We start from the raw sequence: 15,314 nt of genomic DNA, 5'->3' as shown, positions 1-15,314 counted from the left end.
TGACTCTGATCACGATATCAACAGTCACACACAGGTACTGTAACACCTCGCTTGCTTGCTTGCTTTTTTTTATTATCCCAGATGTACATTGGAGAAATCACCAAGTCATGAAGTGAACACGAAATTTGGCGTCTTCCGAAATTATGTACTTAAAGCGATGATGAAATTTCTCTGGCATGCATTGTATTGCACCACGAAGTCTTCGTCGACAAATGCGTGCTTCAGCAAATATGACGCATGCCTTGAATGAGGCAATGGCCTAGCCATCGTCAAACATGGTATCCTATTCAGGCCTTCGTTCTTAAGCAGCACTGCGTGAAGTACTAATTTCTGACAGTGAAATGAGAACGGTAAAGCAAACTACAGTTTAGTAAAACTGAGTGGGATGATTCAACTTCCATTCATACCAATGAGTGATTATATTCGATAATATTCGAAGATCGCACTCAAGATAAAAGTCAAATTATTTCTGTGAAAAGTTGTGCACAAAGCTAAGCATTTCTTACATAAATAATTAAAGGGTCTGGCCCGCAAACTTTTAATGTGAATTAACATTTGAAAATACATTACAAAAGTCGTGTAAGTACTGTTAAACATTCATAATAAAGGAAATAAACACATGCTACTTTATAGCATTCAAAGAGTTACATTCAGGTTCAAACCACTTCAGTCCAGATATTAGCCTTAGCCTCATTTTTAGTATATAATTACTTTCGAGAGTGAAATGGAATGGCGTATGGCTTTTAGTGCCGGGAGTGTCCGAGGACAAGTTCGGCTCGCCAGATGCAGGTCTTTTGATTTGACACCCGTAGGCGACCTGCGTGTCGTGATGAGGATGAAATAATGATGAAGATGAGACATACACCCAGCCCCCGTGCCAGAGAAATTAACCAATTAAGGTTAAAATTCCCGACTCTGCCGGGAATCGAACCCAGGACCCCTGTGGCCAAAGGCCAGCACGCTAACCATTTAGCCATGGAGCCGGACACTTTCGAGAGTGAAGAAAGTTGAATGATAACATCTTTAAGTACAATAAGTTGGAAGCGTATTTATACCATGAAAAGGAAATGTTGTGTTCACGGTGGTCATAAATTAATTTTGAACATGAAGGAAGCCGAAACTGGGCATGATGACGAAGACTATGTTATTGATGACGACTTCTTAGTGGTCTGGGATAATCAGCTCCTAAGTCAGGTATAGCTTCATTATTTCGTATTTCCATTAATATTATACATGTTAAAAAATCAATTTTACAAATCAAATATTAAACGTCTTGTTTACTTCTGCTGCACTATACTCTTAACTTTCCCTGGAACGTTTAAAGACGTTTAGAACTGAATTTCCTTACATGAACAATAACTTTTCCAGGAAGGTTATAGGTGTTGTTCGTGTAGTTGCTTCTTGGCAATCACACTTGTGTACCTTGTGCACTTTAAAGTGCTCTACCGGGCGAGTTAGCCGCGCGGTTAAGGGCGCGCAGCTGTGAGCTTGCATCCAGGAGATAGTGAGTTCGAACCCCACTGTCGGCAGCCCTGAAGATGGTTTTCCGTGGTTTTCCATTTTCACGCCAGGCATATGCTGGGGCTGTAACTTAATATTAAGTCCACGTCCGCTTCCTTACCGTTCCAGGCCTTTCCTATCCCATCGTCGACATAAGACCTATTTGTGTCGGTGCGACGTAAAGGATATAAGAAAAAAATACAAGCAATTTGACGAGCTGTGTTTTTAGTGTTTCTTGGAATATGTGTTCGTTGATAGGATCTTTTTTATTTTTTGCTACTTGCTTTACGTCGCATCGACACAGATAGGTCTTATGGCGACGATGGGACAGGAAAGGGCTAGGAGTGGGAAGAAGCGGCCGTGGACTTAATTAAGGTACAGCCCCAGCATTTGCCTGGTGTGAAAATGGGAAACCACGGAAAACCATCTTCAGGGCTGCCGACAGTGGGGTTCGAACCCACTATCTCCCGAATACTGGATACTGGCCGCACTTAAGCGAATGCAGCTATCGAGCTCGGTTTGATAGGATCTAGGAATGGGTTACGTTCCCTTAAACATGAAACAAGGCATCATCATCATCATCATCATCATCATCATCATCATCATCATTCTGAAGTGGGTTAAAATCTAAAGAGATACTACAGTCAGGATACTGCAAAATGTTCCATTGTCGTCTTCCGATTGCTTGGTCCTCTCATGCGAAGTGCCTTAGCGTTCATTGTTACGAAGGAAATGTAATTAAAAAACCAATAACTGCACGAGTATCGATCACAAAATGACCCTTTCCCTACCTCTGTGGCAGTGTCAAACGAGCTGGATTTCAACACGTCTTAAGTCTAGCTAGTGTGGAAAGTGTTACTGTTGTTTTAAATTACGGACTTTCGACATGTTTTGTCATTAAACATGTTCAATGACAACCACAGAAACTGTCCGAAATAACGGGTATCGTAACGAGATTTGTACTAGTGGGTACGGCGTGATATGAATTGAGCTTTGGAATGAGGCAGACGCTCTGGAACTGGAGAAAGGCACACTTCAGTATTCTCCTCGAGTATGAGTAAAAAAATCTCGAAGGAATTACTATCAGGCAGTCACTGTCAGGATTCGAAGAGCGGGTTTCCGACTGGTGCTTACTTCCATTCCTATCGTGGAGCAAACTAAATAACTTCACTACTAAGTTTATGAAGGGCGAACACAGTTGATGAGTAATCACCGACTACTGAGAAACCTTGAAGCCTCATCGGAAATGTTTGGATTACACTTCATGTTGTAAATACAAAACTAAAAATTATGGACATTTCTAATTCCTGCATAACTACAATGGGTATTTCAACAAATCCAAATTAAAGCTACCGGGTGAGTTGGCCGTGCGGTTAGGGGCGCGCATGTGTGAGCTCGCATCCGAGAGATAGTGGGTTCGAACCCCACTGTCGGCAGCCCTGAAGATGGTTTTCCGTGGCTTTCCATTTTCACACCAGGCAAATGCTGGGGCTGTAGGCTACCTTAATTAAGGCCACGGCCACTTCCTTCCCACTCCTAGGCCTTTCCTACCCCATCGTCGCCATAAGACCTATCTATGTCGGTGCGACGTAAAGCAATTAGAAAAAAAATTATAGCTTCTCGAATGTCTTATTATGAGGACCAATGTCGCCAATTCTTCACTTTGGAGAACTCTGACATCGTGGCTGCATATGCAACGATTTCTAGACCAGTTCTTGTAATTATATTTTATTCAAAATATTTACATTGTTTACTAAAATGATCGAATGAACAAATAAATAAATAAGTAGATAAATAAATAATTAAATACTGTAAGCAAATAAATAATGTGTATATACAGGATGGTCGGAAACGACGTTAATGGGGTATTTATGACGGTTAGAGAGTTGGACATACTGATGAATAATTTGAAAAACATATTTCGATATCTCACACCGTTGGCATTTTATCAGCTGCTGAAGTTACCAATCACATCGCTTCGCGGGCGAATTCAAATGGGCTGTGCGAGGTAGTGTTCCTAAATCTGCATGTGGCTGGCTAGAGAGCACCAGTCGAAGAAACACACGTCGCCAGGGGAGGGGTCTGAACATAGACCTTGGAGCTGAAAGGATCGTGCTCTACGGTGACACCGGCTGAAAGCCACAGTGTGTTTGTGTTTGATGGTGATTTCTCGTCCTGGCTCTCCACCTGGTCTTAAGCCACGCCTCGCAAAACCCACTTGAATTCACCCGCAAAACAATCTGATTGACTAAATTCAGCAGCTGATAAAAAATGATAACGGCGCGACATATCGAATTATATTTGTACACGGTTCACGTTGTTTCCGACCACCCTGTATATAATTTCTCACTACTTATTCATTGTCTCAAGCAACCAATTGTCTGATCAATTTCTATCACCCGTTCATTCACTTATTCCTGGGCTCACATACTTCCTTTCATTCTATCAATTTGTCATTTACTCACTTCCTCGTACATTCATACACGTGCAGTAGTTCCTTTAAATCATTTGTGTGTGGTTTACCAGGCGCAGAGATGTTAAGGACAGCACAAATACCCAGTCCCCAAGCCAAGATTAAGATTAAAATAATTGACCCTGTCGAGAACGGAACCCGGGACCCTCCGACCGGAAGACCACTACGCTGATCATTCAGTCAAGGAGCCGGACGAATAATTTGTTGATTAACATTTAATGCGGTTCTTAACCATTCTTTTCACACACACACACCTACCTCTTAAGGAGTGAGCAGTTACTGTCCCTATTCTCTCCCCCTCCACGAGCCTCGCCTGTGAAAAGACGGCACCTTGCTGCACAGGAAATGAAATAGGTCCTTTGTGCTTGCCACGTGACTCAGCCTGAGGTCACAGTCAAAAGCTACTACTTTCTAAGTGCCCTTCGGGCAGGGTGTAGAAAGAGCAACTCCAACAATACACATCTTTTGTTTAGCTATCGGCGGTTAAATCAACTCGAGCTTCCTTTCTTCAGTTCATTGGCGCAATAACAAGTGAGGGTGGGGAAAAGGGCAGAACTTCGCAACAATATGGCACTTCATTAACAACAATCAGATTATAAATGATAACCAGTGAGTATACCTTTGTGCGTGTTGTTTGTTTGGTCATCAGCCCGAAGGCTGGTAGGATCCTCAAATAGCACCACCAAAGGTTATGCGGATATAAAAATGTTATTTTCCTTTACGTCCCACTACCTACTTGTACGGTTTACCGAGATGCCGAGGTGCCGAAATATAGTCCCGCAGGAGTTATTTTACGTGCCAGTAAATTTACCGACACGAGGCTAATGTATATGAGCAATTGAAATACCACCGGATCTGCCAAGTTGGTGTCAGAAGGCCAGCACCTCAACCGCCTGACCCACTCAGCCGGGCTATGCGGTTATATGAAAAACCGCAAAAACATATAGCGGCGCCAAAATGAGCCGTACTAGGCAAGAAGAGGAGTGGGATAGTTTGCCATTACACGACCAGCCCTATGATTGGCACCTTTCATAATTCTCAGAAACACTAGCTGTGCTTCGTGTGTCATTACTCAGCAACATCCATACCTATGCAGCTTCCATACTTACACAGCCTTCAATAAGACTGGGACTTGGGTGGAAGCTACATTTTACCCTGGCCTGTGCCAAGAGACAAATGCAACATTACTGCATCATCAACACGAGAGAGTTGGAGAGTTGCTATAGTAGCCCCTGAGTGTAAAGGAAAGGGTAATAGACATAAAGCTGAAAATGATAGGCCAGTCAAATTGACATGCATTGCATGTAAGCTTTGGGAAAGCATTCTTTCTGATTATATCAGACATGTTTGCGAAATTAATAACTGGTTTGATAGAAGGCAGTTCGGATTTAGGAAAGGTTATTTCACTGAAGCTCAACTTGTGTAGGATTCCAGCAAGATATAGCAGCAGATATCCTGGGTTCAGGAGGTCAAATGGACTGTATCGCGAATGATCTAAGGCATTTGATAGGGTAGATCATGGGAGACTACTGGCAAAAACGAGTGATTGGACTTGACAAAAGAGTGACTGAATGGGTGGCCACGTTAGAGAATTAGAGTAGGCGAAGCTTTATCTGTCCCTGTAAAAATTAAGAGGGGAATTCCTCAAGGCAGTATTATTGGACATTTATGTTTTCTTATATACAGTATATCAATGATATGTGTAAAGAAGTGGAATCAGAGATAAGGCTTTTTTGCAGATGATGTTATTCTGTACAGAGTAATAAAGAAGTTACAAGATTGTGAGCAACTGCAAAATGAAATTGATAATATTGTGAGATGAACAGTAGGCAATGGTATGATGATAAACGGGGTTAAGTCAGGTTGTGAGTTCCAGAAATAGGAAAAGTCCTCTCAGTTTTAATTACTGCGTTGATGGGGTGAAAGTTCCCTTTTGGGATCATTGTACGTACCTAGGTCTATAAATAACGAACGATCTTCGTTGGGGTAATCACATAAATATGATTGTAAATAAAGGATACAGATCTCTGCACATGGTTATGAGGGTATTTAGGGGTTGTAGTAAGGATGTAAAGGAGAGGCCATATATGTCTCTGGTAAGACCCCAACTAGAGTATGGTTCCAGTGTATGGGATCCTCACCAGGATTACTTGATTCAAGAACTGGAAAAAATCCAAAGAAATGCAGCTGGATTTGTTCTGGGTGATTTCCGACAAAAGAGTAGCGTTACAAAAATGTTGCAATGTTTGGGCTGGGAGGACTTGGGAAAAAGGAGACACTGCTCGACCAATTGGTATGTTCAGAGCTGTCATTGGAGAGATGGCGTGGAATGACATTAGACGAATAAGTTTGAGTGGTGTCTTTAAAAGTATGAAAGATCACAATATGAAGATAAAGTTGGAATTCAAGAGGACAAATTGGGGAAAATATTCGTTTATAGGAAGGGGAGATGCCTTTGCTGGCAAGATGTAGTATTTACAGTGCGCTATGTCTTCTGGTATGGGCTAGAATAAAATTGTTACTTTCATTGACCTGTCTCAGTCTCATCCTTGGCTTTGACAATATGAAAGTGGCTGAGGTATGAGTGATGCTAGTAATGCCATTCCTTATGCAGCCAGTCCCTGCTATGAATGGTGTGAAAATGTCGCTCATAGGGTCGGTTGGTGCAGGCATTTCAGTGGGCTTGGCAGACTGATTTGCAATAGCAACTTCTGGCTCCTCGGTGTGGAAAGCAACGGGAAACTACCTCACTCCTCATTTCCCTAGTACGCCTCTTCAGTGACACCTAGGCCATCTATGACAGTTAATGGTGAACCTGTTGAGAATCCAACCAGCCTTCGGACTGAATACCCAACATACATACAGGAAGGGGAGTTAGGGATTGGAACAACTTACCGGAGATGTTCAATAAATTTCCAATTTCTTTGCAATCATTTAAGAAATGGCTTGGAAAACAACAGATAGGGTATCTGCCACCTGGGCGACTGCCCTAAATGCAGATCAGTAGTGATTGATTGATTGATTGATTGATTGATTGAAATGGCCATAGGCATAAGAATATATCTTAAGATATTTTTAAGATGAGTCTTGTACTTTAGATGCCACTTGAAGGGGACTCATTTAGCAGTCTCTATAACAATTATTATAGACCTACATTTATAAAAACATTTTTGACCGAGTGGAGTGGTCGCGCGTATTTAATACGACTATGGAGTCAAGCTCTGCATTCGGGAGACGAGCGGGTTCCCACCGTCGGCTGTCCTGAGATTTTAAATTTTTTTTTGTGGTTTCCCATTTTCGCTTCAAGGCAAAGGCGGAGCAGTTCCTGTTCATAGACCACAGCGGATTCCTCCCACCTCCTTACCCTATTTCATTCACCATCATTCATTTAATATGAATTAGCTCCTCAACTGAGGCTGGTGTCAGGAAGGGCATCCGGCCGTAAAACTTGAAAATAATTTCATCCTGCTTCATTCCCAACCCCGCATCATGGAACGAAACTAGGGATAGGCATGCATACATACATACATACGCATCTTTTTGAAACCAGCGGAGTTATATTTTATTACGTGCCATGTTCATACGTCTGACTCTATTCACAAATACTAACCCACGACATGTAGTTGCTGTTGCTTTATGATAAGGGGCTTGGGGCAATATGACTATAATCATAGTGTACTTAGTGCTTGCAAAATCTCTCTGAAAACCTGTATAGCTGCATTGTGTGTACTGAAGTGTGTATCTGCAATTACTTGAGGAGGAAGTTACTGTGTTTTGCATGGTATGTACGAACCTGTCATTCACCAGGGAGTGAAGTGGGAAACAAACCAATTCTAATAAAAAATAATGTTATTGGCTTTACGTCCCAATAACTACTTTTTACAGTTTTTGGGAACGCCAGTATGCCGGAATTTTATCTCGCAGTAGTTCTTTTACGTTCCAGTAAATCTACCGACACGAGGCTGACGTATATGAGCACCTTCGACTAAGCCAGGATCGAAGCTGCCAAGTTCGGGTCAGAAGGCCAGCGCCTCAACCGTCGGTGCCACTCAGCCCGACAAATCAACTCTGGGATAGCCGATAGTGAGATTTTTAATCTTCTTACATGGAGTATTTTATTATATTATACTGAACACTGATATACAGATGAATATTTCATGTTATTCAAGATTATACCAATATCTGTTAGGCACTTCGCGGATATTTTTCTTAGCTGAGTTCCCAAGGCTTCCCTCAGACCTACGAACCAGTAAAGAATTCGTGGCAGAATAGGAAGCTACTATAGTAACCCCTACACTAACGACGGCGTAAAGTCTGGCATCAAGTTAGTTAGCTGCGCGGTAAGGATAATGTGACCATTCGCCTTATTTTGGCAGGACAGTCCCGATATTTTACTCAATGTCCCCCACCCCAGGAACGTCTGGCAGGATAGCTAATGTACCACTTTTGGAGAAATTGTCCCGATTTTATCCTTGTTTGTCATAGATAACACCGTCCGACTCATTGGCTGAATGGTCAGCGTACTGGCCTTCGGTTCAGAGGGTCCCGGGTTCGATTCCCGGTCGGGTCGGCGATTTTAACCTTAATTGGTTAATTCCGATGGCTCGGGGGCTGGGTGTGTGTGGCGTATTCAACATTAGAAATCATCCTAGGTAGGGCCCTCATCTACACAGACATGCAGGTCGCCTAATAGGCCGTCTACTAGAAAAAGACCTGCACCAGGCCTCTCCGGAGGCCATACGCTATTATTATTATTATTATTATTATTATTATTATTATTATTATTATTATAGATAACACCGACATAAAAAATACAATTTTTGTCTCATAAAGACTTGGCTCAATGGGAAATACTGCAACTAACAAAACCCTAGTATAACTCAGTGACACAAAATATAGATGTCATAAGGCTGTATTGACAGTGAAAATCCACAGCCTGTTTCCAGTAATTCGACTGGGTCAGGAATGGAATGAATGAAGCCTCCATCTAGCGGCGAAGATAGGAATTGTGCCGGCTGCCGAAGCCTGTCGCACTCCTCTGGGGCAATGATTAATGAATGATAGATTAAATAATACTGGAGAGTGTTGATGGAATGAAATATGACAGGGAAAACCGGAGTACCCGAAGAAAAATCTGTCCCGCGTCCGCATTGTCCAGCACAAATCTAACATGGAGTGACCGGAATATGAACCACGAAACCCAGCGGTGAGAGGTCGGCGCGCTGCCGCCTGAGCCAACAGAGGCTATTGTATTGACAGTGCTAAGTATATATGAGAGACATTCCACCTTTTATAGTATTGAAGAGGTGGAACTTCTCTCAAGTATACTCAATGGTGGAGTTATCAGATGGTAAGACAGCTACCCCGGTCTAGAAAGCCAAGAATTTCGGTCTAAAGGATTCGTCGTTTTAACCACGCATCACGCATCATCTCGTAATCTGCAGGCCTTCGGGCTGAGCAGCGGTCGGTTGGTAGCCCGTCAGGGCTGTAGCGCCATGAGGGTTTGGTTTAGTTTCGTTCGCTTAAACCGAGGCACGATAGCAGTGCTTGTCAAAGGGGCCATGCACCTCTGCTTATCGAAATGTATGACGCACTAAAAAGCTCAGAGGTGGATGAGGTGCACTACAAAGGCCTAAAACTGGGCCGCACGTCTGCCGACTTTGTAAGTCCACTGTTCGCCCGCGAGTGTAAGCTGTATCTAAATCTAATACAAATGCGTTGGTGTTTCGTCCCACTAACTATTTAGTCAATATTCGAAGACGCCGAGGTGTCGGAACTTCGTCCCACAGGAGTTCTTTTACATGCTGGTACATCTAACGACACAACGCCGACGTATTTGAGTACCTCCAAATACCACCGGACTGAGCCAGGATCGAACCCGCAATCTTGGGCTCTGAAAGCCCAGTACTCTAACCGGCTGTATCATTCAGCCCAGCTGTGTCTCAATCTGTTTCTGATTAATGTGTATGGGCGCTACGCGCAATTATAATAATTTAAACCCAGGACTGGGAAAGAATTCCTGGGAAACTGAGTCAACATATATATGAATGTGAAAAACGTGGTAAAAAAAAGAAAAAAATGCCATATCAACAATGGGATTCTAACGTTATATATCCAAATGCTACAGCTGCCTAACTCCACCGTGAACTATGGGCTAGAAGGTCGATGGATGTAAATTCGCTGCATGCTGTTCAACTCTCAATCGATAGTTTAATCCATTAACTGTCAAGTTTTCTTCCTGTAATTTAAACTATTTCCTAAGTTTTCCAAAGCATCTAGTAGCCAGAAAAATAATGCCAAGTACATATTTTGAATAAATATCTTCTAAATGGGGATCAATTTAAAAGCACCTGTCACAGCAATAGGAAATTAGTTCAAGTTGTGGAAACAAAATGCTGTACCTCGTACGATCTCGTTATCTAATATATCCATTATTGTTGTTAAGGTACCCTTTGTCCTTGGGCAACCTGCAGCTGTTGCAGGAAGATTGTATAATAAATAATATATGAAACAAAACAAAATCCTTGAATATTATACTCTTTACACTCTTAGTTCTGAGGCTTGTGATCTCTGAGGAAGGTATTGTTCAGCCTTCTCCGTTTCTTCTCCAGATCTATGTATCACAATAATCCCCAAATGGTGACTATAGCAGTTAATAGATTAATTAGACTGTTGAAACTCCATTCTACTTTATGGTATCATCTATTTTCCTAGAACGGCAACAATTACTTTGGTAAAGCAGCATTTAGATCATTGTTGAACTTAGCTCAAATAGGAGGTTCATAAAAGTAATAATGTATTCAATTCCATATTATTGAACATTTGTTAATAATCAAATAGCTTCATAACGAAACAAATGGTTTCAGTGGTGCAGTCAGTCATCGGCCTTCTGTCTTAAAGGTAAAGGATTCGATCTCGACTGAAATCAGTGGCATCTGAGGTTGTTTAAATGCGACCATTCTGTATCGACGGCTTCTGGTATGTTAGAGAATTCTTCTTCCCCAGTTCAATTAAGACTGTTAGGATCATGACGTGACGTAAAACTTTTTTTTGCTAGTTGCTTTACGTCGCACCGACACAGATAGGTCTTATGGCGACGATGGGACAGGAAAGGGCTAGGAGTGGGAAGGAAGTGGTCGTGGCATTAATTAAGGTACAGTCCCAGCATTTGCCCGGTGTGAAAATGGGAAACCACGGAAAACCATCTTCAGGGCTGTCGACAGTGGGGTTCGAACCTACTATCTCCCGAATACTGGATACTGGCCGCACTTAAACGACTGCAGCTATCGAGCTCGGTTGACGTAAAACTATTATTATTATTATTATTATTATTATTATTATTATTATTATTATTATTATCATAAAATGAGCAACATTTTACTCAATTCGTCAGGCAATTCTGCACGGACGTTTTCCACGAGGGAGGAGTAAGTTAGATTTCAGTCTTTTAATTCTTATCAGTATCTAGGTACAAGTATACATACATACCGTACATTTTCATAAATACATAATTACGGATTATTTTAATGAACACATCCCACCCCATGGCTAAATGTTTAAAACGTTTTGGAATCTGAATTTATTTTTTTACAATCTACTTGACGTCGCACCGACACAGATAGGTCTTATGGTGACGATGGAATAGGAAAGGACTAGGAGTGGGAAGGAAGCGATCGTGGCCTTAATTAAAGTTCAGTCCCAGCATTTTGAAACATAACCATTTTCACAAATTTACTTAATATTCCACAATATCGGTGGTGTTATGATACTAATACCAACAACAGTTTACTTTACAAAATACGAGAATTTTCCTTTTACCGAAGATTTTCCATGTTCGTATTACCGAATCAGGAACCCATGTTACTGTTGTCAGACTTAAAGGAGTTTGCATACTTTACTGTATGCCACACCCACCTGAAAATATGTGCAAACGTTATGAACTGAGGACCAGCATATAAAGACCGTCGCCTTACAACCTACCACTTCTAATTACTCTTAATTACAAAAATAGCGAACACATTTTACGTAGCCTATACATTTCCGAAATAACCAAATGTATTCATAATTATTAAAAATAATTGTGTATCAACTTCGTACAGTAAGTAAATTATCTTTTCAATATCAATTCTCTACTGAAAAGGGGGGCGTGGTAACTGAGTGGCATCACCCCTGGCTTCTCATTAAGAGAACTGCGGTTCGAATACCGGCCAACGAATGCCGACGCTTTGAAATAAGAAGTACCATCCCTGTGCTTCGGATTCCACGTAAAACTGAAGGTCTTCTGGCTATGATCACGAAAGCAATAGTCAAATAAAGCTCAAGCTTGCTTGCGTTTCTACTGAAAAATGAAAACTTAATTTGCCGACTAATATAATTAAGCGTACGAGAAAATACAGTTCCTGCTTGTTGTTTAAAGGGGCCTAACATCTAAGGTCATCGGCCCAAAAAAATACAGTTTATTTTTATACTAAGAACCACATATAACTTAGTTAATGATACAAAGGACGTGTTAAATTTAACACTTGTGAATAATTTGAAAGATACGAAACATAGAACAATCCCTAATGAAACAAGCTGTTACAAAACATCCATTTTAAAAAGGTACAAATGAAACTAGGTATCTCAACAATTATACTATGTTACTACTGTGTCAGTATAGTAATTACTAATTAGTATTTAAAAATTATGTTTAAATATTATTTGTAGGGCTATCTTTATTATGTTAATAACTTGGAGATCCTTACGCACATACATGTACGTAGTTCTTTCAATCACTTCAACGGCACTAAATTTGAATGCTCGAAAACTATAAAATACGGTATGATTGCGGTACAGTCTACGTAATAATGTAAAGGACTCGGTACTTATGGATAAACACACTGCACGACTTTAAATAATTTGTAACTTAAGATAATTAGGGTAACCCTAAGAAATTGGTGCACACTTTGTTTTTGGAAAGGTATATCTTAATCATTTCACAGTTTAATTAGGATATTTTTTACTCAAATGGAAAGGAAATCTCTGTTAACTTGCCCAGTCATGTATCATAAGATTTGTTAATCAAGTTAACAAGTGATCTGCATTTCCCTATAAATGACAAATGAGCTGGGAAAGAGAATTTTCCTGAGTATGTCCACACTCAGTCACTAAAGCATTTGGTATTCTAAGCACTTAAGCCTTTCTCTGGACTCGCTGCCTCGGTCACGACCCTTGAATACAAATCCAAGCAGCCCAGCCCTTGTTGCCAACTTGCGAACTTCCTTTTCTATCACTATACCCTTCCTCATTATTCAATTTGATTGCAGTGACGTTTATTCATAATGAAATCTGTAACAAGTACTTTAGTTATAAGTTTTCAAACCTGCAAGACTAACTGGTCGCCATATGTCACAGCTAGTAATACACTTTCACAGTAAAGTTGTACATGCAATTGTTCCTTGAAACCAGTGCTTTAAAAAAAAGCGGAAATAGAGAGAGCATGGGTTCGATAAACGTGAATTTACCACCTTACAACACAGACATAACAACAATTACAAAAATTGAAAGAACAAATCCTTCGTAATATTTAATGTCACTTGGTTGTGTAAAAACATTAGAGAATAAATAATTCACCATACCTAATGCATTTTATTTTTTAAGCAAAGCTGGTAAAAACAACCATCCACATTAAAATAACGTGTCCAAGGCTGATTTCCTAAACTAAGACCAAGTAGTTAATTTCAATAACAATCCGAAATAGAAGCTACCCAGAGAACCGGCAATAATGAAAAAGTAGGAATACATTTAAGCGTATTTCAATTAACACCGAAATATCAGCTCGTGCTTTTTTGTTCTTGATAAAGTATCGCCAGTGTTAAACTATAATCAAGGAAATGAAGTAATTATTTAAATGAAGAGCAAGTGATCTAAAATCTAACATGAAACATCAGCCTTACAATTTTACTGGAAAAATGTCACTGAGTGACAATATTAGGATGTACCCCAAAAGTAGGAACACCGTCACAACAAGAGTATTATAACCAGTTTAACCTGACTTAATGCAGACAGGTTAGCTTCCTAGATGAGTCACGCAAAATCCCACGGACTAAAGAAGCATTGCTCATTATGTTACAGTAATAAAGAAGCACGTGACGAGCAACACTTAAACTCTACCAGCTCACTATAAATTATCAGCAATATAAAGTTTGTTAGTAAGATATTCTGTGGAGATCATTTGAAAATACGTACGATTTCAAGGCTGATTACGGTCACCGCTGCTCCGTTGTTTCTGGGCTGCCCACTGATAGCTGAATGCTACCTGTAAATTCACCTCGTCTGCCAACTTCACCTGTCCACGTCGGGCAAGCGGGGAGGGAAATGGACTCAGCCCTCGCACCTGCAGTAAAGTTACCTGGAGTGATTCCCTCTCCGATAATTACTCACCCTTCCACCGCCGCTCCACCTCTAGGTCTATGAAACGGTTACGCTATGAAGTCGATTTGTCTGATTACGTCACCAACATTTCCATCCTTTGCGCAATATTGATGTGAATAAACTATGAAGGATATGCAACTCTTCTCTAAACTTACTCTTCTCTAAACTTATATTTTAATATATATTGTTAACAGGAAATACTTGCCAAGTATCGTATTGAGGTACAGTAAGTCTGCAGTAGGCCTAACATAATATTTTTGAAACAGTCAACTTCCAGCCGGCATTACGCGTCTCCGAAAAGAAATAATTGTCCGATTTGAAACCTGATATTTTATTAGAATATGCCATGTATTATCATTAATAATATTGGCCTTTGCTGGCGGGACCTAGTGTTTATAGTGCACTAAGTCTTCTGGTATAGGCTTGAGCAATTTCGTTACTTTCAATGATCTGTCTCTGTCTTATCCTTGGCTTTGACAGTATGAAAGTGACTGAGGTATGAGCGATGCTAGTAATGCCATTCTTTATGCAGCCAGTCCCTGTTATGAATGGTGTGAAAATATTGCTCATAGCGTCGGTTGTTGCATGCACTTCAGTGGGCTTGGCAGACAGATATCTAATATCAACTTCTGGCTCGGTGAGGAAAGCAACGGGAAACTACCTCACTCGTCATTTCCCTAGTGCGCCTCTTCAGTGATGCCTAGGCCATCTATAACAGCTGATGGTGGAGATGTTGAGGATTCAACCAGCCTTCGCGCTGAGGACTGAATATACACATCTATATATATTAAATAACTTGTCCTGACTGACTGACTGACTGACTGACTGACTGACTGACTGACTGATTCATCATCGCCGAGCCAAAACTACTGGACGTAAATAAATGAAATTTTGGGGATAAATTCATATTAACATGCAGGTGCTCGCT

General features: G+C 40.8%; 1 long non-coding RNA gene across 1 annotated transcript in view; it reads right to left on the bottom strand.

Annotated features, from left to right (window-relative positions):
* The window catches only part of LOC136862819 (uncharacterized), a 427,778-nt gene extending 413,377 nt beyond the window's left edge, over positions 1 to 14,401 (bottom strand). The window contains exon 1 of the long non-coding RNA XR_010859067.2: positions 14,201 to 14,401. This is a non-coding gene — a long non-coding RNA (uncharacterized lncRNA). The remainder of the gene's footprint in view (positions 1 to 14,200) is intronic.
* Between the last annotated feature and the right edge of the window lie 913 nt (positions 14,402 to 15,314).

The sequence above is a fragment of the Anabrus simplex genome, chromosome 2 (assembly GCF_040414725.1).
Source record: "Anabrus simplex isolate iqAnaSimp1 chromosome 2, ASM4041472v1, whole genome shotgun sequence".
Classification (NCBI taxonomy): Eukaryota; Metazoa; Arthropoda; class Insecta; order Orthoptera; family Tettigoniidae; genus Anabrus; species Anabrus simplex.
This window is presented reverse-complemented; position numbering and strand designations above follow the sequence as displayed.